This window comes from Ciconia boyciana, chromosome 5, assembly GCF_034638445.1.
Source record: "Ciconia boyciana chromosome 5, ASM3463844v1, whole genome shotgun sequence".
NCBI classification, from domain to species: Eukaryota; Metazoa; Chordata; class Aves; order Ciconiiformes; family Ciconiidae; genus Ciconia; species Ciconia boyciana.
Genome location: NC_132938.1, coordinates 59,591,346 through 59,614,908, shown reverse-complemented (window position 1 = coordinate 59,614,908; position 23,563 = coordinate 59,591,346). Strand labels below are relative to the sequence as shown.

Sequence of the window (23,563 nt, the reverse complement as noted above, 5' to 3'; positions counted from 1 at the left end):
GTATTTGATTCTGTTATTCTTTAGACTTTGACATTTACCATTCATGATCCATTGAATGAATCTCTATATACTGAAGCTTTTTTTTTCTTTTTTAGATTGTCTATTAATGCAGCCTACCCATTAAAATCACCTGCAAAGAATATGTGAAGTATAAGAAAAGCAAAAGCCACTGAGCCATGGAGTTGAACGGAGTTCCAAATAATGAACTCTTTCCATACAAGCTCTAGGTTGATTAGCTGGGAAGCATGAAGGGCTGAGTTAACTTTCTCCCTATGTTTTCAGATTTAAATCTCCAGTTTCAGTGAAGTTATTAAACCATTAGCTTGCACCCTACAGCCAAATCACTGTGCCCCTTTCAAGGTGCTTGGAATGACCCCCACCCTGCCACTGGAAAAGAAATGAAGCCAGCAACCACCGCAGCTAAAAGGAAGACTTGAACTACAGGATCAAACCAACGAGACTGCCCTCATAGTAACATCAGTGAGAGCTGGAATAGAAGGAATGTATCCTGAATTAACTGCATCACAACTTTAACTCTGAGATACTGTACGGAGGACAGCATACTACTAACTCTTTTATATGCCAGTACCCGCATCTCTTGGCTAATTCATCTAACCACACAAAGGCTAAAGAAAGCTATTCTACATCATTCTGCAACTCAAACACACACATGGCAGGACATCTGGCTAAAACACCTCTCATGCAATCACAGCTATGTTCTGGAATTGGGCCAAAGGCTTGTGAACAGCATTTAGCTGTGAAACACCCTCTCTCCCTCAGCTGTATCTGCTTCCTAACACAAAACACCTGGGAGCAGCAGTCAGCCACAGTGACCTTGATCTCTTGACTAAGTTCAAGGCATGGACTCTAGGAGTGAAAACTCATAAGAATTTAAGGCACAGAGTGATAATTGTGATAAAAATAATCCAATATATTCCATTAAAATATACCGGTTGGTGTAAAACAGAAAATATATATCCAGTTTAAAGAAGTACTTCCTCTCTTAAAGGTACCTCCTGTCTCTAATAGCAGAGAAGCTGCCACTGTTAAAAGTCAGAGTGGAAATTTCAATGATCTGGTTTACAGCACAGCTTTAGGGACTAATGTAGCAGCATAACTGAGCTGGAAAATCAAGCAGCCAGACATGCGGGGTGGGAGAGACAGGAATAGCAATACTGCATTTTTCACTTTGGAGAGTGGCAAACCACTGAACCTACCTACATTGCATTTTCTGGAGTTAGCTGTTCCAAATAAGCAATCTCGTATGATGTTGAGTGACCGTTGCTGCAAACTTAAGCTCAAATTTATGTGTGACCAGTTATGTGTAAGAAATTGGTATCATCATCAGTATATATGAGCTGGTATGAAAGCCTCTGATCTTCCTCAGTACTGCATATGCAAATAGAAACCTCATCAGGAACCATGACTTCTGTTCTGTGGAAAATTGTAATGTGGGTGGGAAGGGGAGAGCAAGAAGTAAAAATATTTTTTCTCATGAAAAAGTGACCTTGAAAAAGGAATTCTACAAAAATATGTCATTAGGAGACTTTCTGAGAGCATGGAATTATTATTTTTGACTAATGATTTATTTCATTTTGACTCGCCATACCAAAATGTTGTAAAAAATCTGAATCAAAATGCAGCTAGCCAACAATCACATATTTGAAGCTGTTTTGACTTTGCTTACATAAATCTCAGAAGATTTGGTAGTTTTCGTTTGTTATTTCAACAGCAAAAATAACGTAATGCTCCTTCAACATTCAAGTCCCCATTAATTTGCATTTACTAGTGGAAAGCTTTTCATTCCAACCAAAAGACACAGAGTCAGCTGAACTCCGTCTGCGCTCTTCTTGAAGTGCCATGCATACTACAACTGAAGTATTATATTCCTCTAGCGTGAGATGCTGTTGATAATGCCTCAAGTCAAACTCATAAGCAGCCTTCACAAAAAATTACCACCGCAGACTGTTACTATGAATGCTGTGGTCTCCCATATTCTCATTTCCTTCTCTCTAAGGCAATGATAAGAATCTGAAATAGAAAAGCACAATAATAAAACACACTACTCCACTAAACATAAGCTTTTTACCCTTATTTTAATTACACTGCAGCAAAACACATTCTAATTAAAATGTATCTTGCAGTGTGCTTTTCAACAGTAATATAATGTTACAGTTTTTCCCTCGGCAGGAGAGGAGAGCTCAGTTATCTCCTGGAGTGGTCATCCAACACCCGGCACAGCTCCCTTCACACAGCTGCTGGAGAAGGACTGGGGGAAGGGAACAGAAGGGAGAAAAATCATGAGGGAAACTAGTAGTTGGAATGCCTGAAAATGAATTTTGGGGCCTCTCTTTCTAAGTGTCACTAGATGAGCCAACATCCCTGGTATGCATCGTTCTCCCCACGCGCTGATCTTGCCCAGCTTGTGAAGGAGAGGGACAGACAAGCCACCTCTCTAGATGCTGCTTGCTTGTCTGGAGCAGGAGGAAAATGAGGGCAGGTACGTATGTGTTAGCCACTGTTCAGTGAGGGCATGTACTATGAATAGGTATTTATAATTTCCATATTGACTTATATGTTTTTCTATCTCTAATAAACACACCTAGAAGTTCTCTGCATGTGAATGATGTCAGCTCCTGTCTGATTCTCCAAGGGGAACAAACCGAGCAATTATTAATTATAGATTAACAATCTGCAATGTCAGAATAAACTATCTACAGACTTTTCAGAAAGGCTTAAAACCAAGGGAAAGGAGGAAAAAAAGCAGGTGCTGTCACAGTCTACTGAGTTTGCAGATCTTGCACAACCAAGATTACCAAAAATGAATCAGTATTCAGACCAAGTTTACAATAACTACACATAAGGTATTTCCCTTTTTAAATTGAGTCACCAAGGCCATTTTGGAAATATCTGCTGTTAAATTTCTGTGCTGTTTTTATAAGCAATCCCACATGAGTAGGAAAAGAAGACATCAGGAGACCTAACAACCGCCTACAATCATCTTGCAAGTGCCCATTTGAGCTCCAGAAACAACTTCTCTCTCATTAACTTTTCAGTAATTTGTCTTTGCTTACACTGAAAGGATTTTAATTGTTTCTCCACTGGTCCTAGAACCGATTTAGATGACCATGCAACAACAGCCTCAATACAAACAGCAGTTTCAAGGCACATCACTCAGATTTAGCAACATCCTCTGGAAGCCCAATTTAAATTAAACAAACAAAACCCCTGCAACAGACACATCACTCATTCTGCCGTAATACCCCTAGACCTAGTAACAGTAACAGTTTCAGCCAGGGAAGATACTTCTGACAATTGAGAGCATTCAGGATATATTTCTCCTTCCTAGAGGAAAGAAAGAAAAAAAAAAAGATGACATTTTCTTATTTTCCTGTGACACAGCTTTCCTGTCTTAATATGGACTATGCAGTGAATACCTTCTCCCAGCTGCTCCATAGGGCACTACAAGAACTGCACTGCAACATTTACATTTCAGCCCTACAGCTTATTCAAAATCCACAGTATTTTTAACCCTTTCCTCAGTACAAATCAAAGTTTAAAAAAGTAACCAAGAGGTCTCTTGCAGCAAAGCAGTAGTTTCAACATGAGTATACATGTTCTGGTGATCTTGAAGAAGCAAGAGCAATACAGCATTCATGTGTCTTTCCTTCAAAACTCACTTGCCTTACAGCACTGTAAAAAAAAAAAAAAAAAAAAAAAAAAAAGAGCACAAGCAGTCAGTTTGGTTTCACATGCCTGTTGTTCTTTGTGCCTTTATCATCCCTGATGATCTTTCATTTCCTGCCTCTGCTCAGGTTCCAAGAACAGCTGGCATTAGATTTAAGCAGCCAGCCAAACACTACCAATGATCAAAGTGACAGCTGTGATGAGAAGCACATCAAGGCGACTGGCCACCAAGAACCTCTCTTGTGAAGGCCCAGCTGGTCAAATCCACCACTGCAGCAGGGCTTCGCCAGGGAGACCTTCCTCCCAGCTTCCACTGAGCAAGGGCGCATCCTCTGCTTGACTTCTGCTCACTATTCCTTCGTGCTGTCTCACCCACTCCCTGCCCAAACTCTTCCTCCCCGTGCACCCCCCACTCCACTCAGCACGTGCAGGTAGGGCAGAGAAGCTGTTATGCAGCCCCTGCAAGTCATGGATCATCACAGGGGGCAAAGTCCCTCTTCGCACATTGTATGTCACCAAGGTCATCTGACTCTCCACTGGGCAGCTGAGGATGCAGAGCTCCGGGTATCTAGGGAAGCACCTGGATTTGCATCTGTATCGGTTTTATGAGCCATAAAAATAGATGCTGAAAACACTGACATTTAAAGCAGGCTGAAATTAAGCCTCGCCCTCCTCTATCCAAAAGCATGATTTCAACGATGGTGACCCCTCACAGCAAAGAAGCAACACCAGGAAGTGCCAAGGAGACAAGAAGGATGAATGCCAGCTGCCATCTCCTGCCTGCAGTGTCTTCTGGGGACTACTCTGAAGGTAGAGATAATCCTTGCTTTTCAAAGCAAGCAGACTTCCAAGCAAGCATAAGGACAGGCCTAAAAATAAGACAATTACGTAGGCCAAGTGCATTGTTAGGAACACCAAGAATTGTGTCTTACTATTTTATCAAACCTTCTTCTCCTTCCTTTCCTACCAAGAGAACCAGATCTAAAATCTTCTCTGAGTCTAAGGTTTTACAGCATTGGAAATCTTGCATCTTCATCTGGTTTCAACAGTCTAGTTGTCTGAATGTTGCTGTTCTTCCCAACTTTATTTTCAGAACAGAAGATGGGATGCAAGACCTAGAAGAAAGTTTGCAAATCAAAGAGGGGTAAGACTTTGAGAGGGAGGGATTATAGCATGAAAACGTAGTTGTACCTTATGAAACGCAAAAGCAAGCCTACATTCGAGAGCTGTGCCATCTGTTCCTCAACAACAGTCTTGGTCAAAAGATTAATTTGCCAGCACAGACAGGATTTTTAATTTGTCCCACAGAATGGATCTTTGTTCTTGTGCTGTGCCTTCTGGGACAGGCATCCTGACCTGGAAAATGTTGCAAAATTTTACTTTAAGGGTAACAAGAGTGACTTTACTTTCAAAAATACGCTTATAGTATATCTCATTAGATAAGAAAATGGGCTTGCTGCATCTTTTCCTACAAAGGTCTTGGAAAGAGCGTATCTTAATGCATGCAGCTGCTTTTGTATCTCTCAAAAAAAATGCTCAAACTCATCTCTAGGAATAACACTAATTCTTCAAATTGCCAGCCAAGAAAAAGGTTGTTTAAATTTCAGCTGAAATGAGATAAGAGAAGAGAGATAAGGATGCAAAGTCAGATGAATGCACTTACAGGTTTACCAAAGTTACAGCCAACTCTCACTTTTCTCTTACAGAGCTTTTCAGACTGAAAGCACTGGGCAGGTTGTAGCACGCAGGAAAAAGATGATGTAACTCAGAAAACAGAACTGCTTGTCAACATTTTCATTTAGAATGGACACTTCTATTTCCAATATAAATAACCCTACCCCCACAACACAATAAAACCATTTATACACCTACAAGAATGCACTTCCATTAATTTTTATGAGTATTGTTTTCCCAGGCTTTTCTTTACTCAACTGTGCAGATTTCAAATGCCTTAAGGCATTTAGAACTTGGCTAATAAAAAAGAATAACAATAAAGTGCTTGGGAAATTTGATTGACTCAGGGCTTAGAATTAGTATTTGACAGATGCGTGCAAAAAGGTCAGTCAGAATTATCAGCAGTGGAGAAGTTCCCAGCAACGGCTCTCACCTAGCTTTTCAGCAAGTTTTTTAGCAGGTAACATGCTGCAGATCCGCTTCATCAGACTTTGGAAAGGGAACCAGCTGTGCAGCTGCTGAAATGCACCAGGCAGAGAAAGCTGGCTCTTCTCCACAGCATCCCCTCCATTCCCCACTTAGCCATCTCTCCAGCAAATCTCTTCCATCTCTATCCCGTTGGGTACGTTTCCCACCTTGTCCCCTCTCAGACCTCCCAATGGTCTGACCACAAGCCATGAGGAACCCCAATACCCTGCAAAATCAAAGCAACCATCTCTCCAGCAAATCTTTTCCATCTCTGTCCCACTGGGTAGGTTTCCCACCTTGTCCCCTCTCAGACCTCCCAATGGTCTGACCACAAGCTATGAGGAACCCCAATACCCTGCAAAATCAAAGCAACCACCTCCCTTGTTCCATTGCCCCACCTTTATTTTTTCCCTGCCTAAAAACTTAACTGCACTATTCTTCTGAGTAGTAGTGAAATTTTGCTCTCTCTTGAAGAGCACTTCCGCACACCTAGCAATTTCTGCTATGCAAACACCATCATCCCAAAAGCGGAACGTTTCTTGGCAATGCAGAGTGTTACCTGCAGATCCAGAGCTACCTGTGCCAGCCTTTGACCAGCTCTGTGGGCCCATGTGACGGTGTGCTTCCCCTCCCCCCGACCTTTATCTCCTGTAACCCTGCTTAGGTGATAACCACCAGCGGTGATTGTAATGGATGCATCTGGTCACGATGGCTGCATCAGCTCAAAGTGAATTCAGGAGACAGATAACAACACAATAGCCTAGGGCTATTGTGCAATGCGCCCACCGAAGAAACTAAAACCTGTGGTCGGCATGCAAATATGACTATGGGTCAATCATCTTATCCCCATAAATAGTGAGCAGCCCAAGAGCCCTTTGAGCTCTCCTGCACAGCAGCGGGCTGCACGCCAGGATCTCCCCTTGAGCAGGGACGCCTCTCAAGGTTACTCCTCGAGGTTGAGAGATTCCTTGCCGCAACAGATCCTCGGTAAGTGACTAATAGCATGCTAAACTTTGAAATCTTAGCTAAGTGATATAAAGGATTGATTGCACATATATAATCCTTTAGACATAAACCGTTGACCAAGTCTGGGACTAGGACTGGATCTAGCCGCACCTAGACTCCTCTGTGAGAAGGAGTTTAGAAAGCAAGGGGATCCTTCCGAACCTCATGACTCAACGGGAGGGTCTCCCTGACAGTTTTGTCTGACCCTGTCCTCTATGCAGTAAATAATCAAGTGTGCCTCGCCATCGAATCTTGTTAAAACACTGTCGCATTGAACTTTGTTAACTCCCTATTCTGTATCAATAAACTATATTTTTACTTCTCTCTTACGAGTGAAGTGCACGCTCACTCCATTCCGCGACAGCCCAGCCTTGAGACCGGCAGAGCTGCAGGCAGAGCCCTTCCCCTTTCGCTTGCTCTCAGCCCCGTCACCTTGGCGCAGAGGATGCTGTCCCAGCAAGAAAACGCAGACCAAGAAGAACTGCACTTGACTTCAGCCAGACATGAAGGATTCATTCCATTTGTCTACCCATAGTGGGCAAACAGACCTTTTAATTAAATAATTATTATTTGAAGGGGCAGGAAAATGTTAGGGATCAAATCTAAGGCAACAGAGGACAGTAACAGAAAGTAGGTACTTAGTCTTATGTCCGTGTCTGTCACAGTATAATTCAGAGCAAATCTAGGTGCAAGTATCTGAATATTGCACTATTTGAGAGGTTTCTCCTTTTTCTGCTGCCATGAAATTTCCAGGATTGATTTGTCTGTATAATTATTTTAACATAGCAGACCACAAAATGATGTTTTTATAAATATCTCCATATCTCCGTTGCTTCATTGGTTTTGGTGTTCGTCTTTTTTTTTTTTGTTTTAATTTTTTTTTTTAAAGGTCTGCAGTTAGACCAGCCCAAACACTTAGAAACCAGTGTTTTGTGCAGGCAGCTGTAAACAGGTACTTTTCCAAAGGGAAAACACAAATTTCTTTTGATAAAAGAAAAAAAGAAAAAAAAGAAAAAACAGAAAAAAGGAAAAAAGAAAAAAAGGAAAAAAGAAAAAAAGGAAAAAAGAAAAAAAGGAAAAAAGAAAAAAAGGAAAAAAGAAAAAAAGGAAAAAAGAAAAAAAGGAAAAAAGAAAAAAAGGAAAAAGAAAAAACAGAAAAAAAGAAAAAACAGAAAAAAGGAAAAAAGGAAAAAAGAAAAAAAGGAAAAAAGAAAAAAGAAGAAAAGAAAAAAGAAGAAAAGAAAAAAGAAGAAAAGAAAAAAGAAGAAAAGGTAGTAACAGAAGAACTGACAGATTAGATCAAATCAAAAGTCCTTCTCTGTTAGCGGCTGGTATTAGTATGTAGATACAATGATTTATATTCCTTACAACAGATAGTTATAAAGTAATTTCCAAAAGGAACTTAGTAGTTAGTTTATATTCCAGCTTTATATGCTGTTACACGCCTGTGGATGCTCAAATTACTTCCAGGGAGTGCAAAATATCTTTTTTAGGCTTGTTAGAAAGTAAACAAAGAAAACAAAGGCATAAACAGCCAAGTAAACAGAGAAGGCTAATCCTTTCCCTTTCCATAGCTTCTGATTAATAACATTAAAAAAGATTTCTAGGGCAGATACTATAAGAACATCCATAGCCAGTAACCAACAGCAAACTTAAGATCACAACTTAATAGAAACTTCAACAGGGTTTGGCAGAAACTGTAGAGCTGCCATTTAATAGATCCTAGCAGCAGGAAAATATGAAATAAATAATAAAAAAAAAAATCAGACAAAAGCAAAGAAAGTAAACATTTCTAAGCAACAAGATCAAAGGGGCCACTACAAACGTATCAGTACCAATGTGTTTAAGAGCTTCCAGCCTTTATGCACACTTCACAGAACAGTTGCAATAAGCTGGGTTTAGCAACACTCGTAGCAACAGCAACACTTCACTTGAGAAGACAACTTTGTTCAAAGTCCCTTATCAGAGCTCTACGTAAATATTTTTAAAACCATGAAACTCATCTAAGTAGGCAAGCTTACTACCATCTATTTGTTTTCTTGGGGAAGAGCTTTGCTGGAAGAAGTAGCTTCAACAACGTTCCTGCTAAAAGGGTAACCATAGCAGAGATGCCTAGAAAATCCAGCTGCTGTTCTGGCATGAAACAAAACACAGACATGCTGTTGAGCAAGCAGAAGCCTCGTTAACCCAACAGTTCAGCAAAGGTCCTGATAAACATGTCCTGGCGCTTTAAGACTTTTGTCTAGGGACCTATCCCTCTCAAACATACTTGTGGACAGAGGTCTCAAACATTGCTATTGCCCGAACAGACACACCAAAGTGTTGCCAGATGTCAAGAAAAAAAGAAGAATTTTTGCTTTATTTTCTATTTTTCTTTTGGAAGTCTATCTTCTCCCATTGCTGTTCAAGAAGCTATTTTAATCTAAAAACATCAAATGGCTGTGACTTTGCTGAAGCTGCCTACTTCCATGTTTCAGCTGTTGACATCAGTGTTTTAAAAACATACCTTAGCTGAAATAGTGACTCTGAACTCATTTGCAACATTCCTTATCAAATCCAGCACAGTCTGATTTTCACCTTCTTCCTATAGGAGTGAAAGTACAAAGCACACAGACAGCAATATTTGGAAATCAACAACCAATACTGGCTGTGATACACTGAACTATCACTCTGCGCTTCAGTCTTTACTCTGTACAAGCCTGTACATTTATACCTTTCTATAGAGCAGGCAAAGCAAACAGAAGGACTAAAGATTTCCTGTAGAGGTTTCTAATGGCTTTTTCTAAAGCTTATTATCATGAGAAAAACAATTAAAAGCAGTACAAGAAGATGAAAGGCTCTGTATGCCCCGGATGGTCCAGCACCTGTGTTCCGATGTGCCCGCCGTGCCTCGCAGGGGGGTTGGCAAATCTGCATGTTAGCTGCTCACTTTTCACCCCAAAGCCTTTGAACTCCAGCCAATTAAGAGTTGTTCTATTTCCCCTTCCTCCATTAATTCACTTAGGACATGTATTTGAAAGACTGAGGCAACAAACAGGGCAAGTACCTGCATTCTGTAAATGCAGGGTTTACCAAGTGTTTTTAGGAACCCCGTTTAACACTAAAGCAAACAAGAATTTAATGCCACACAGAACAAGCAACCAATAGGCAAAAGCTGCTGCTGCTCTTCTCCTCAGGCCCATAGTAACATCAATATATATCGGATGTAGTCATCTGGTCTTCCAACGCTAGCAGACTGCTATAATGCAATGATTATAAGACAGAACCTCTTACCCAGCTCCATACTTTAGGATACATTTAAATGAAGCTGCCATCGATGAATCAGACTCCTGAGGACAGCAGAATCTCTAGCCTGCAACACCGACAAAAGCCTGTTTTAGCTTAGAGAAAACTTGCCAGCCTATGTCCAATAAATCCTCTCACCTTGTTAATTAATCAAGTGAAGTTTGCAGTTAAAGCCCAGTTTTGTCCCCAGACTTGCTCCTAATTGAACAGAAGCATATCATTTGGGGAAAGCATTACTAAAAGAAAACTCAAAATAAGGTAAATAAAACCTGCAGAGTGCCCTATGTCAGGTTGCCATGTTTATAGCCTGTAGTCCAGAACAAGCCACAACACTGACCTAGAAAATGAATGGTCTGTGGTCACTCTAGTCACTCCACCCACAACATGCACCCAAATTTGTACAGCAATTCTACGTAAAGTCAAACTTCAAATAACTTATTATAATTATTATAGGTTTGACATACTCATCATTAATGCTTTACTACTCAGAGCAAGCAGTGGAACATATAAACTTCTCACATTCAAGGGACCTGAAAACTGTTCAGCTCTTAATCTTGGAATTTTAACACAGGATCACTGGAAAATTAAAGTCACTCCTTCCCTCTGTTATGTAAATGTGCATATGCAAAGAGATTTCCTACCAGTAAAGTATTCTGCCACTATGTTTTGATATTAAGAATCAAAGAATATCAAGTTTGTCTTATTTTGTAAAGCATTATGTATGTATTATGTATATATGCAGTTTGTGCAGGAAAAAAAACAGGGTGGGGGAGAAGCCAACAGGTATTCTAACATGTTGCATCCAGTTTCTCTTGACAATAGCAAAGAAATTCATCCTTAAAACACTAACATAGAGGGACAATCTACATTTTTGATACACCAACTAAACCATTTACTGGAAAGCTATTAATTGTAAAGTGAAAAAAGTCTATAAAATTGAATTCAAAATTACACTTAGCCCTTAAAAATTATGGATCCTCTTTCTCCCTTTTATCAACTTTGATCTGAAGGAAGATGTAGAGTACATATTAGCAAAAATCAGCAGCTGCAAAAATTCCTTGCTCTGAAGGAATCTGAACTGTCTTCACTGCACTTCTCTCTTTGTAAACTGATTAACAAGGCAGCTCCATATTATATATCTCATTAACTAGCACTTTTGAATTTCCACGTGACCTAGTATTTTCCAGGTGAAGTTTCTCAGTTCATCAGGGGCAATTCAAAGCCTTACTAACTCTGCCAACAGAAGAAGAGGGGAAAACCCCCATCATTAACATGTGCAGAGTTATGGATGATCTGGATTTTTCTTTTGCTTCGGTAGTGTGGTTTCCTATAGGAACAAGACACATAATCATGCTGTATGTCTGTCTACCAAAGTCATCTTCCACTAAGACTTAAGATTATTTAATTACACAGCTACCAGCCACTCACAGTCAGAAACAGTTAACAAGTGCTCAAAGATCCAACAGCCTACATTCCCTCTACTAAGATGCATAAAACATTAGCACATTAGAGATTATAATTTTAAATTAAATATGATTACAGAGAGGTTACTCAAAACCGACATCTAACATCTGCTCATTCCTGGCAGCAAGCTTGCCACTCCGTACAACCAAAACAACAGAGAGGAGCAATGCTGTTAAGGAGCAAAGGTGAGCTGTTCCACCTCAGCCTGTTCACCCAGTACCCTTCTAACAACAATTAATTTGTATTTAGAATAGTTTTAACATGCTATTTTGTGCATACAGACAAAAGCATCTCCAACCAACCAAAAAAATACTTTCCGCCTCTTTATCTCTAACAATGCAGAAAGACTGTCATCTTCCATAAAGGTCATCAGTAGCTTTACCTCCAGAGTGAGCACTGGAGCACTGCAAATAGTGCTGTTCAGAGCCCGTGGTCACTCACGAAGCCTGAATGCTGGCAAGGTAAGAGCGCTGTGGGCACTGTATTTAAAGACATATTATTTAGTGCCTTTCTTGGAACAATACAGTTATAACAAAGATGTTCTCAGAAACATGGAAAAGATGTGCAATCCACTCTGAGAAATCACTGTTTTGTAGGAAAATGGCTTTATAAACTGCTCAATGCATATGCAGGTACTTCCTCTTCACCTTTGATGCACTTTTCAGTCATTTTTCCTGCAGTCCTACTGCAAACTCTTCCCAGTCCAATCTGCCCTCAGCCAGGGACAGCACAGGCTGTTCTTGGAGTCTATTACAGGAGTGTATCTTTCTTATCTCAGTAAAGGTACCAATTTTAGCATTCATAAAAGTGAAAGAACCACGCTGACGTATTCTCTGCCATTTTACAGTGCAGCAATTTTCTTCCTGCTGGCAATGTAAGCAGGTGACCTGGAAGTCACACCAGGCAGTAGTTCTGGTTCTGACTCACCATGCAGACTTGGCAAAGTCACTCACATCCAAGTTTTCAGATAGGGTACTAACCTCAAGGTGTTTCATGCTTCAGGTGTTTAAGCCTGGCATCAAGCACCCAAAAATTACCACAGACTTCAACCTCAGTCACACCTGCCTTCCAACCAAGCACCCCAACTCCATGTGCATGTCATAAATGTCAGGTTATTCAGTCTCTAAGCTTCCGCTTTACAGTGGAAATATAGCTGTAAGACTTTCATCAGATCATGGAGCCAACCATAACTCACTGTAACCTGTAACACCAGAGGTTAACACACATCCACTTCCACATGAGGATGAGATTTAAGGAGACCTGTCTCATGGATTTCTATCTAGCACAGAGCAAGCACAGAACTGGAGATTTCCATATGGACACTTACAGGGATTTGCAATACGTTCATCACTTGCAATGTTTATGTTTCATTAGAGCACGCAGAGCTCACGGGATGAAGAGATTCAGTTGAAAGCATACATTTATGCATCATGTTTTTATATCGGTGAGACATAACAGTGTAATATCCTCCTTAAAGCTGTAGTGATGTTCTCTTCTAAAACCTTTCCTCTAATCTCAAAATGCATGTGCATATGCGTGTTACTCTAAAATATTTTAAGAACTTTCTCCATAAAACAAAACCAATCTGATTTTGTGCTACAGGTCATTACAGTTGTCCAGATTTACATCTCTATTAATGGATACCCTCACTGATAATATTCTGTATATTCAGCTTTGCAGGAAAGTATAACTGTTTTGTGTGTACGTGAGAAAGTATATGGAAAACAGGCAAGACAACATTCCTGGGTTTTTATGAGAAGCAATCAGCCATCTTCAGGTTTTTGGTAATAATATTCTTCAAACTACAAATATTGATGTTCAAGATTTATTTTTTCAAAAGGATAAAGGAGATAAAGTACTCAATACACTAATGGCTAGCTAAGGGGAACTGCAGGATGCAAACCAATGAAAGGTCTAGTCATAAATGCCTATCACAAGCAAAATGTTGGTGAATTTAGAGGAGAAACCAGAGAGCAGAGGGGAAATGGCATACAGATCCACTGCTACCCCTCAGTGTGGCTCAGAGTGGCAGAACACCACTAACAGTATCTGAATTAATTATTCCCCCCCCCCCCCCTCCCCAAATGCCATGAATAAAACTTAACTTTTTTAGTTAAGGTTGAAAGTTCAACAGCCAATAGGTACCTAAATTAATTTGTTCAGGTAATGCCCAAATATGATATCCTATAGGTAAGTAAATTAAAGTTCATGTAAACAACCACACAAAAATCAATCCATGTCTGTACAGTAATAAAAACTGAATATAATCAAATATCTGATTTGATCAGCTAAACAACATGAGGATAGCAAATAACTCTGGTTGTTGTTAGCTTTTATCTTTATACATTTTTATTAGAAAGAGAATTGCAGAAATATCACTATATATTAGTACCATTTATATAGTTCCCATACACATGCAGCCAAGAGTGTAACCTTATTTAAGCTACCTCAATGCCATTTCAGCTCAGGGATCTCACAAGCAATCAAGCAGAGCACAGAAAGGCAGGGTCACTTATTTCCACAAAAACGTACTGGTTTGGGGGAGGAAGAACAGAGAAACACGTGAGTAATGCTGCATGTCAGAAAGGAGCCAAGCAGCGCCCAACCAGCAGAACTAGTGCTCGTTTCCCAGGTCTCTGCAGCACACACTGGGATGTTATGTTGCTGGGTCCAGGTCTTCTGCACAAGTAAACAACCTACTGTTCTCACCAGAAAATACACCTCTACCATCTAAACACAAGCCTAGATTCCAGGGAGAAGTCGTCTTAGTGCTGGCTCTCAAACAAGACAAACTCCCTAAATTCTTGCTCTGTTTAGCCCTGCATTTATTTTGACACAGAGCATTTCCATACATCACTGTTTATTGGACCTTTATATTGGTAACAACTGCATCATATGGAAAGGAGAAGAGTAAGAGCCTCAGGGGCTTTTTGTTTGGTTTGCTTTGTTGTTGGGTTATGGGGTTTGTTTGGGTTTTTTTTTTGCTATCTAGTTCAGTTATTAAAAATAGCTAGGGAATCAAAATTGCAACAGTACGGATCAGAAAACACACCGAGAGATACTAAGGAGGGAATGGACCAGTGAGATCGATCCTATCTGATGTGCTGCATAATACAGCATGGCAATTTCTGCACAAAGCTCAGCCTAAGCTGAAATACATTTTTTCAGAAAATGTCTTTGCCTTGGTTTAAAAGATTTTTAATAGATGGATGTTGTAGATTCTCTGTAAATCAGAGATGACAATTATAAACTAGCATAGTAAAAAAAAAAAACAAACAGTCACTATGTTTCTATTTAATGGGTTGAGTGAGTTAATCTCTGTAGAGTTTAACCTGGTTATATTGACAGCTCAGAAATGAGCCTCAGAAATGTGTCTCCTTTGTAGGTACTCATAGACTACAAGAAGCTACTTAGATTGAAAGTCTTCAGTTCTTTGTTGTAGAATATTCTTCCACTCTGGAAACAATTCTTGTACCTTCTTTAAAGGAAACTCAAACTTTTCAGCATTCAGAATTCCAGACTCACTAAAGTTACATGGGAGAATAATGCTCCTACCTCACAGTTCCCTCCCCATCCTCATCTGCCCAGAAATCTTTTGACTACAGCCTCAAAATGGGATTCAAATCCAGCCATCACAACCTCTATGCCCTTTTCAGAATGGCTTCTTTACAGGACATAGTCTGTCATTTACATTCTTTGTTTCCAAATGGAGGACCTTATTTATAATGTCCTATAATTTCTTTTTTTTTTTTTTTTTAAACATATTCAAATGACACCACTGGGTGAAAGCGAGATACAGAAGATAAAGTTTCCAATGCCTTCCAGCTTACTGCACAACCTTGGACATGTTACTGCATCTCAGTTCCCCATATCTTGAAATAGGGTACCGTAAACTAGAAATAATGACAAGCCAATTTCTACCAGCCTTTACATGTTATAAAGGATGAAAAGGAATCAACCTCAGCAGGCACCCAGAGTTACCCACCACTGAGCTCTCCATTAATCAGCCAAGCAACTGGTAAACAATATTGTTTGGGTAATCTGTACTTTTTACCAGTAATTGTATTTTGCTCTAGATGCTTAGGATACTCAAATAGCTGCAGGTAAGAGCTCTTACACAGCCACTCCAAACATTTGGCATCACTGCATTCACAGTTAATTTTGTGTTCTCACTTTATTGACATCTTATTTATGAATTAAAAGACAAGTACATTTTAGTAGGTATTACTAATTGGTATGTTGTCAGCTCAGTTAAGTCTTACTGGTTCCTATCTCTGGTTTGTCAAGCTTTATGATTTAAAATGGATTATTGTACCTTTCACAGTGCCAGAGAGACTCCTTGTACAAAAAGGAGAAAGACAAGTTTTCAAGTGAATTTTACAAGGAGAATTGGCTTCAAGGATATAAATTAAAGATGAAATGCAATAGAGACAACAGCAAAAGCTTTCATACAGCACAAGTGTAATAAGCGCTTAAGGATTCCCTGCCATCAGAAGAAACTGCCTGGTTTTTTCTCCTTATGGTCAAGCTAGCCTGCCATCTCGTACCTCCATTACATTACGTATGATTACCTATTTCTTTACAAAATTGCATACCAGCCAGAGCCCAGCCTTTGTCAAATGGTGAGTAGCTGAATTCCTTTACTTTCTGTTTTGCAATCCCAAGCTGTCAGCCACAGGCAATTTCCAGGCAATCAGTAAAAAGTCCCTAGCATCATCATTTTAAAAAATTGCTGGCTTTTGTTTAATGATTAATGTCCTACAAGTAAGAGCAGAGCATTCACATGTAGGTGAAAGGGAGTCAGAAGTTTCAAAGAAAACCATTTACTCTCTTTAAGGGACTTAGGGACTCAATTTTTTTCCCAAGAAAAGGGAGGCAATGTCAAAAGCTAAGTGTTACCTCTAGAAGATTAAAGCAACAAATCAAGGAATACTTCTTAGCCAGAGTTTCATGTTAACTGGGAAAGGTAAATGACGGGTCACTCTGTAGAGACTCATAATCCTATTCTGCCTAGAGCCAAGATAAGCACCCCAAGCCCTGAGCTATGGGAAAATGACATCAGAGGCACCATCATGACCCTAGCTAGCTATTTCAACTAGCTATTTCATATATACATATATCCTTTCTGTCCTCGGCCTAAATGAGAAAAGCCTGAAAACCAGGCGGATGTGGTCAGTGAACTCCCCAGTTCATTTCAAAATTCTGTTCTGGTAAGGAACTGCAATATTGTTTTGGGTTGATCCAACTTGATCTATTTCTGTTTTGCTGCCAAACAGTGCTCATTATTTGCAGAACCTTAAAAACTGCATTCCATCTTCACTGTCTGGAATCACATCCTGAAGCCCACAGCAAGGAGAAAATCCTGTGTGTTGTTTAAGGTCCACTAAGAGCGAGGCAACCAGGGCAGAGCCACCCATATGGCCATACAGTGCTGCCAATTCTCGCCAGCCAGGAAGAGCAGCTGACTCCCAAGCAAGACTTCCTGAATTTCCAGTAGCTTTGCATGGGAGTTTGTCAGATAAGAATAAAATTGAGCAGTATCAAGAGAGGACTTGTAAGCAAGCTAACAGCTTAGGAGTCTGGGGATTTGTTTTTAACCAGCTAAACACCTATTTTGGTAGTGATGGTAAGCAGCTCTCCCCCGACAGCCTCCCAGGTTTCCAAGGTGGTCTTCCAATGCCTGTCACAGCTGCAGAAGACCCTCACTTTCCTATCACTTGTGTTATCTCCACAATGTACCGAACCATACAGCTTTTTCTTTGGTGTTGATAAATTGTACATTACACTGTATTTTTGTTAAACTTTCTGTAACACATGGCGCCCAGTTCTCAAAAACTAGCACGGTATTTATTTATACCAACCAGGAATACAAACACAAGCATTGAGACCACTTTCATGGAGCTCACAAAGGGTTTCAGTAGTCTAAAGGGAATTTTTTTCTTTAAAGGAAGTCTCTTACGCTCTTATCAGCATGCTGAACAGCTGCACGTGGGGAGAGATCCATCACGTATCCCAGCACTCACCCAAATCCACCTGGCCAAAGTGGTCAAAATAGTAACAAATAAGTTGACAAAAGGAAGAAAATAATCTAAGCATAGAATTACAAAGATTTCCATTTGCCATCTGTTCTGTTTCTCCAGCATACTGCTGCACTGAGCAAAACAGATTGTCCTCCTCGCTGCCTATGAGATTAAAAACAAACAAAAAAACCTCTGGCTAACGAACTTGTCTTCTAAATTCAACAACACAATTTTACCTCCATGTAAAGAGACACTGGAAGATAGGCTTGAACCCATGGTTTTAAGGGCACAGAATTGCCTGTGCCTAGCCAGAAATGAGTATTTGAAGCATGTGCACACGCTCAGACATCACTCTTCCTCCCTCCCCAGCCACCCCACACCTGAGACCACAGAGTGTTGAACCCCCTGCGGTAGTATTTCTTAAGATAAATTATTCACTTTTTCCACTCATTGCACTGTACCTATGCACTGTTATCATAGCACAGGTTTGTAAGGAAGCAATGCTTCTGTAAGAGAGTTGCCCATTCTCTGTATCCTAAGAGCTTCTGAACCTGTAGCAAATTTCAACTCAATCTTGAGAGATGGTAGAGGACTCAAGGTTATTATGTTCTTGCATGTTGCATGGAAAAAATGGAGGCTGAATGGAAGAAAGCATTGCAAATTAACACCCCCAGGGAGGAAAAGGCGATGGCTCACCCCCTCCCAGAGGCAGGCAGGCAGACAGCCCTTGAATTACCAGCCAGGGACCTGCCAACACTTCCCACTCCCTGCCTGACAACACAAGTCCTGTGGGCGAGGACAAGGATGACCAGGGCAGTATTTGTCACACATCTACAGAAAAACAGGCCATTAGGTCGATGAGCCATTGTCATGGTTTAACCCCAGCTGGCAACTAAGCCCCACACAGCCACTCACTCACTCGCCCCCAGTGGGATGGGGGAGAGAATCAGAAGAGTAAAAGTGAGATAAAGACAGTTTAATAGGGAAAGCAAAAGCTGTGCGTGCAAGCAAAGCAAAGCAAGGAATTCATTCACTACTTCCCATGGGCAGGCAGGTGTTCAGCCATCTCCAGGAAAGCAGGGCTCCATCACGCGTAGTGGTTACTTGGGAAGACAAACACCATCACTCCAAATGTCCCCCCCTTGTTTCTTCTTCCCCCAGCTTTATATACTGAGCATGACGTCATGTGGTATGGAACAGCCCTTTGGCCAGTTGAGGTCAGCTCTCCTGGCTGTGCCCCCTCCCAGTTTCTTGTGCACCTGGCAGAGCATGGGAAGCTGAAAAGTCCTTGACTAGCGTAAACATTACTTAGCAACAACTGAAACATCAGTGTGTTATCAATATTATTCTCTTACTAAAATCCAAAACACAGCACTATACCAGCTACTAGGAAGAAAATTAACTCTATCGCAGCCGAAACCAGCACAGTCATCCAACTATGACAACTTGTCCTATGCAACCTATAAACACATCACTACAGGCTACCTGAATATAAACATCAAGAACAGCTGTTACGGGATCTGTAATCCTGCATCAGTTTTGTACATACCTCAAATTTACACAGAATAGAGAGTTTCCACAAGGCAACACTCACATTTCCAGTGTTCCAGAGCAATTCAGCCAAAAACAAAGCAGACATTTCAGAGAAAGCACGATAACCAACAACCTCTCCCATATTAATTTAAATAAGGAAAATCCCACTTCCTCATATTCCAAAGAACAAATCCAAAACATTTGTAGGTTTAACAAAACATTCTGCAAAACCTAGTAGACAGAGGAGGGAAGGGGGTTGCTGTAGCTATAAAATGGCTCAAGCTTTCACAGCATGTTGCAGGCCTAAAGGTACAAAATCGAAGCACATTAGCTGTAAAACTGTTTTCAGCAATGATGTTTGTATTTTCTGTACTATTTAATTCTATCAGAGGGGAGCTCAGCAGGGCAGACGTGATCAGCATCACAACACCAAGCTATAGCACCACAGACTTGCTGCTTTTCTCTCCACAACTCCTTACGTACCTTAATCTTGCATCCTGCACCAGTGCCACCACTCCTATGGTGACACCTCCCTCTGACTCTCAATTTGCATTTTAATAATGCCCAAGATCTCACCTATATTTTGTTATTACCACCTCAATTTACAGGTATTAGGTACAGCCTGCATTTTCTCTAAGAGTGACTGAGGTGTCAACAAAAATAAACTGCAATTTAAGGGTTTAGTTTCTTTGTTTCTAGACTTAACGTTTGACTATCAAGAGCAATCCAGGGTGGGCAGACCCTCCATAATAAGGATAAACAACCCTTCTGCTGGAGCTCTGCAGGGCAGGAAGAACAGACCCCTGGGGGAGAAAAAGAAAGGCTTCAAGGAATCTTTTGGGAGCACTGCTCTCAATCTCCAATACTCCTGCAACTCCTTCAGCTAGCCTGGAGGTGCTCACAAACATATTTCCTTGGCTGAGCATTCAGGAACATCAGGACAATTTCATGATCAACTTAAGGAAATATGGAGTGCAGGTCACAGCAAAATGGCTTGTCCCAGCTTCATCACTACAGCCAGCTGATAAGAGAGATTTCAAGTGGATCCAGTCTGTAATCTAAGCACAAAAGAACAGGCAGAAAAAAAATAACCAGGGAAGGAGTGTCTTAGCCTCAATTAATCTCGAAGAAGTTGCCTATGGGAACCTGGATATCTTGAACTGGATCAGAAAAAACCAAAACCAACTAAACAAACAAAAAACCAAGTAGGAAGTCAGTTGTCCTCTGAATGGAAAAAACAATCTGTGTCCTAAAAGGAGAGTCACAAGAACAGCTGAATTTTGCTGCAGTGGTAACTATGCTGTATTCTAAATATATGATATTGAAAGCATTGACTTTTATCTGAAGCACTGACGCATAGAGCAATTCAGTAGTCACTAGCAGTGTAACAGCAAAGCTGTGGAAGAGGAGCTCACCTAACGACGGACTGAGATGCCCACACAGCTCATGCAGACAGTGCAAGAAGGCCAGGGAATGGCAAGGTGCAGAGATTGTACTCTGAGCTCTGCTTCATCCTTCTCTGCCTGAAATCTTCCTCTGCCACTGGAATTGCATGCACCCTGTAAAAGATGTCCCCAGTGACAATGACCCTGCCTGGCGACCTCGGGTAGATCACCAGCTGAATACCTACCAATTCCCTGAACACTCAGGCCAAATATCAGACCAGCCCAAACAAAAGTTTGCAGACATCGATTTAGAGGGCTGGGACATGCATAAATACAGAAACTTGAGCAGTATCCCAGAGCAGCAGAGCCAACCACAATCTGCATGCCGCAGGGAATGCCGACTATGTGTTGCTTTCTCACCTGACGCATCTGCTTCCTCAGGAGCTGGGCTTTCTCCCTAGCATCTCTGCCCCTTGCTTCTCTCATCGTTATGATTTTCATTTGAAGCTACAGAAAAAAAGAACAGCATGGAAGGAGCAGGCAAAGGAAATTGAAACTACTGCAATGGAACAAGAAAAGCAGTCAGCAGCTACTTTTGAGGTGGACACTGCATAGTGGCAGACAAAGACACAGTATCTTCGTCCCCCCCACATAGAGGGTGATGTTCCGTTTGCAGCTTTGGCATATTTCTCTAAATTGCCCTCTTTTTCAGTCTGTGCTTGCTTTCATAATATACCCTCACTTGGATCCCAGATGAGACCATTTCCACATCCCATTCCTATTATCCTTAGAGCTTGAAAGGAAGACTTCCACACAGAGCCAAGCAGATCCGTCCAATGGCACCATTTCCTTTCATTTCCTTCATCTGAAAAGTAGACCTGTGTTTAAGAAATCAGATGGGAAATAGCCAACCTCAACTGCTGCGTTTCTACTTATGGGTGCTTAACCAACACTACTATTAATATGACAGTCTCTTTTGAAAACTTTAAAACAATAAGATTCAACCACTTGCCTGCAGACAATGTGGTCAGGCAGTTAAGCTGTATAAATTCATCCATCACTGTATTTTTTTACAACACATGTAGTAAGTCATTCATCTATTTCTTCCTTCTTTCTTCCTTTAAAAGGAAAAAATAGTCAAAACCCATTAAAAACAATAGCCAGATGACAAGTTTGGACATTTCAAAATCCTTAAAAAACCACACAAATGAGAAAGAATTTTTATTTATGCATTTCTCAGAAATGATACAAAATGCAAATGGTGCTGAAATTTCTGAAGTGAAACACTTCAGCCTGGAAGCTGCCTGCCACTTCTTTGATAGCTATTTCTTTATCATTATCAGGCGGGTTGTTTTGACAGCTTCACTTCTAAGCTGACTGTAAACCCGTGAATATTTCACTGATGACTGAACTGCAACAGCTACCGACAATATCCATCGGCTCAGAGCGTGAAGATTTAGCCAGGCTCCAGTAGCCAATAACATACCCATATAGGAGTCAAAGTGCTGAAAACCTGTATTTACGTTGCACTGTGTAATTCACTGGGATTTTATAAAGTAATTGTTAACTATCTGACTAAACTAACAATGTGCTTCATGAGTTCAACCCTTTAAGGTACAGCTGCATTTAAACAATTACAAAACAGCTCAAATCTAGGAAAGAACAAGAGCTTTCTGAAAATTAAACTGGCAACAACAGCAAAAATTTTTATAGGGCTGCAGGATTCCTAGGTCTCTGTGGGGTGCTGTTAGCTTTAGTCCACGTTGCTGTTTAGCCCCTATTGCAGAAAGAGAGTTACACTCCTGTCTTACTACAGCCGATGCCCAAGAAGAAGCTGCTCTGAAAGGTCCTGCGCTATCAGCCTGTGACAGTCAGGAGCTGACTGACACCCGCCAAGAAAGGAGAAGGGGGTGCCCTGAGACAGCCCTTTGCAGCTCCTCACTTCACATTCTCTGAAGGATGCCTCTGCTTCAAGAGCCTGACCCTACGTGGTAATCACAGTTGGCATCCTAAATATGAAACAGAATGAACACTTGGCATCTTAATCCTTTCCCAACATTTTATTTCCAACTGCTGGATGTACAGGCATAAATAGTAAAGAGCACCTCAACCCAGAACATAACTGCTGTCAGTACTTGCTGCTCAACAACAAAGCAGTGAGCCTGCCAAAAGATTTTTTTGCAAAAATTGCTTTGGAACAGAGGGAAAGGTTGGAGGCAGGAAACATGTTCTTATCTTTTAGAGCACTTACAGCTAATTTGATTATAAGTCTCTTCTTCACACTATAATCAAGCATCTCTGTCTCTGATCCTCAGACAACTGCTGCAGACAGGGAAGTACAATTAATTCTTTATCCAGATTGAAAAAACAACACAGTTTAAGTGACTTGCCAAAGCTAACACACATAGCTTATGGTGGAGCAAAGAACAAAACCTGTGTATCAAAGTATTGTCTCTGCATCACATATGAAAGAGTACTGCGTGCCTCCCTGTTCTAGGACTCAGCAGAAAAAACCCTACCAAGATAAACATTACATTTTAAACTATCCACCTACAACTTTTTAATTTTAAATCTATAATGTCTAAATCCTACTTTTTTTCTAACTGCATATTTTTGTTGATTTAACCATTTTTTGATCAAAGGACCTTGGGTTTTTTGGGGTGCTGTCCCATTTGCTGCCTGTATTTTGGGGGCATAGCAGATCAGGTGTCAAGAAGAAAGAACCACACTGAAGCCAAGAACTGATCTCAGGCCCTGAATGGCCATCATGGTCCAGGTAAGAGTCCAGCTAGCTCAACATCCCCCCACCAAACTGTGGGTGGGCAGATCCCTTAGGGATGCCCAGGGAGGAATGAGAACAGGGCAAGTATGTTTTCATTCCCTTCCACAGCACATTTTACATGTCTCCTCTTTGAAAGAGCAAAATACAAGTGCATTTAACATGGGTTTCACAAAGTACCGCAGCTTGACGTCCTTGTCACACTATGATTCTGCTTTGCCTCACAACTGTCACTGCAAAGATCACATGTATTAAAGACACTC

General features: G+C 40.8%; 1 protein-coding gene and 1 long non-coding RNA gene across 2 annotated transcripts in view; both read right to left on the bottom strand.

Annotated features, from left to right (window-relative positions):
- MCUB (mitochondrial calcium uniporter dominant negative subunit beta) overlaps positions 1 to 23,563 on the bottom strand; it is a 58,688-nt gene that overhangs the window by 14,327 nt on the left and 20,798 nt on the right. The gene's annotated exons all lie outside the window — the stretch shown is intronic.
- The window catches only part of LOC140652380 (uncharacterized), a 38,747-nt gene continuing 19,992 nt past the window's right edge, over positions 4,809 to 23,563 (bottom strand). Inside the window, exon 3 of the long non-coding RNA XR_012042755.1 lies at positions 4,809 to 5,043. This is a non-coding gene — a long non-coding RNA (uncharacterized lncRNA). The remainder of the gene's footprint in view (positions 5,044 to 23,563) is intronic.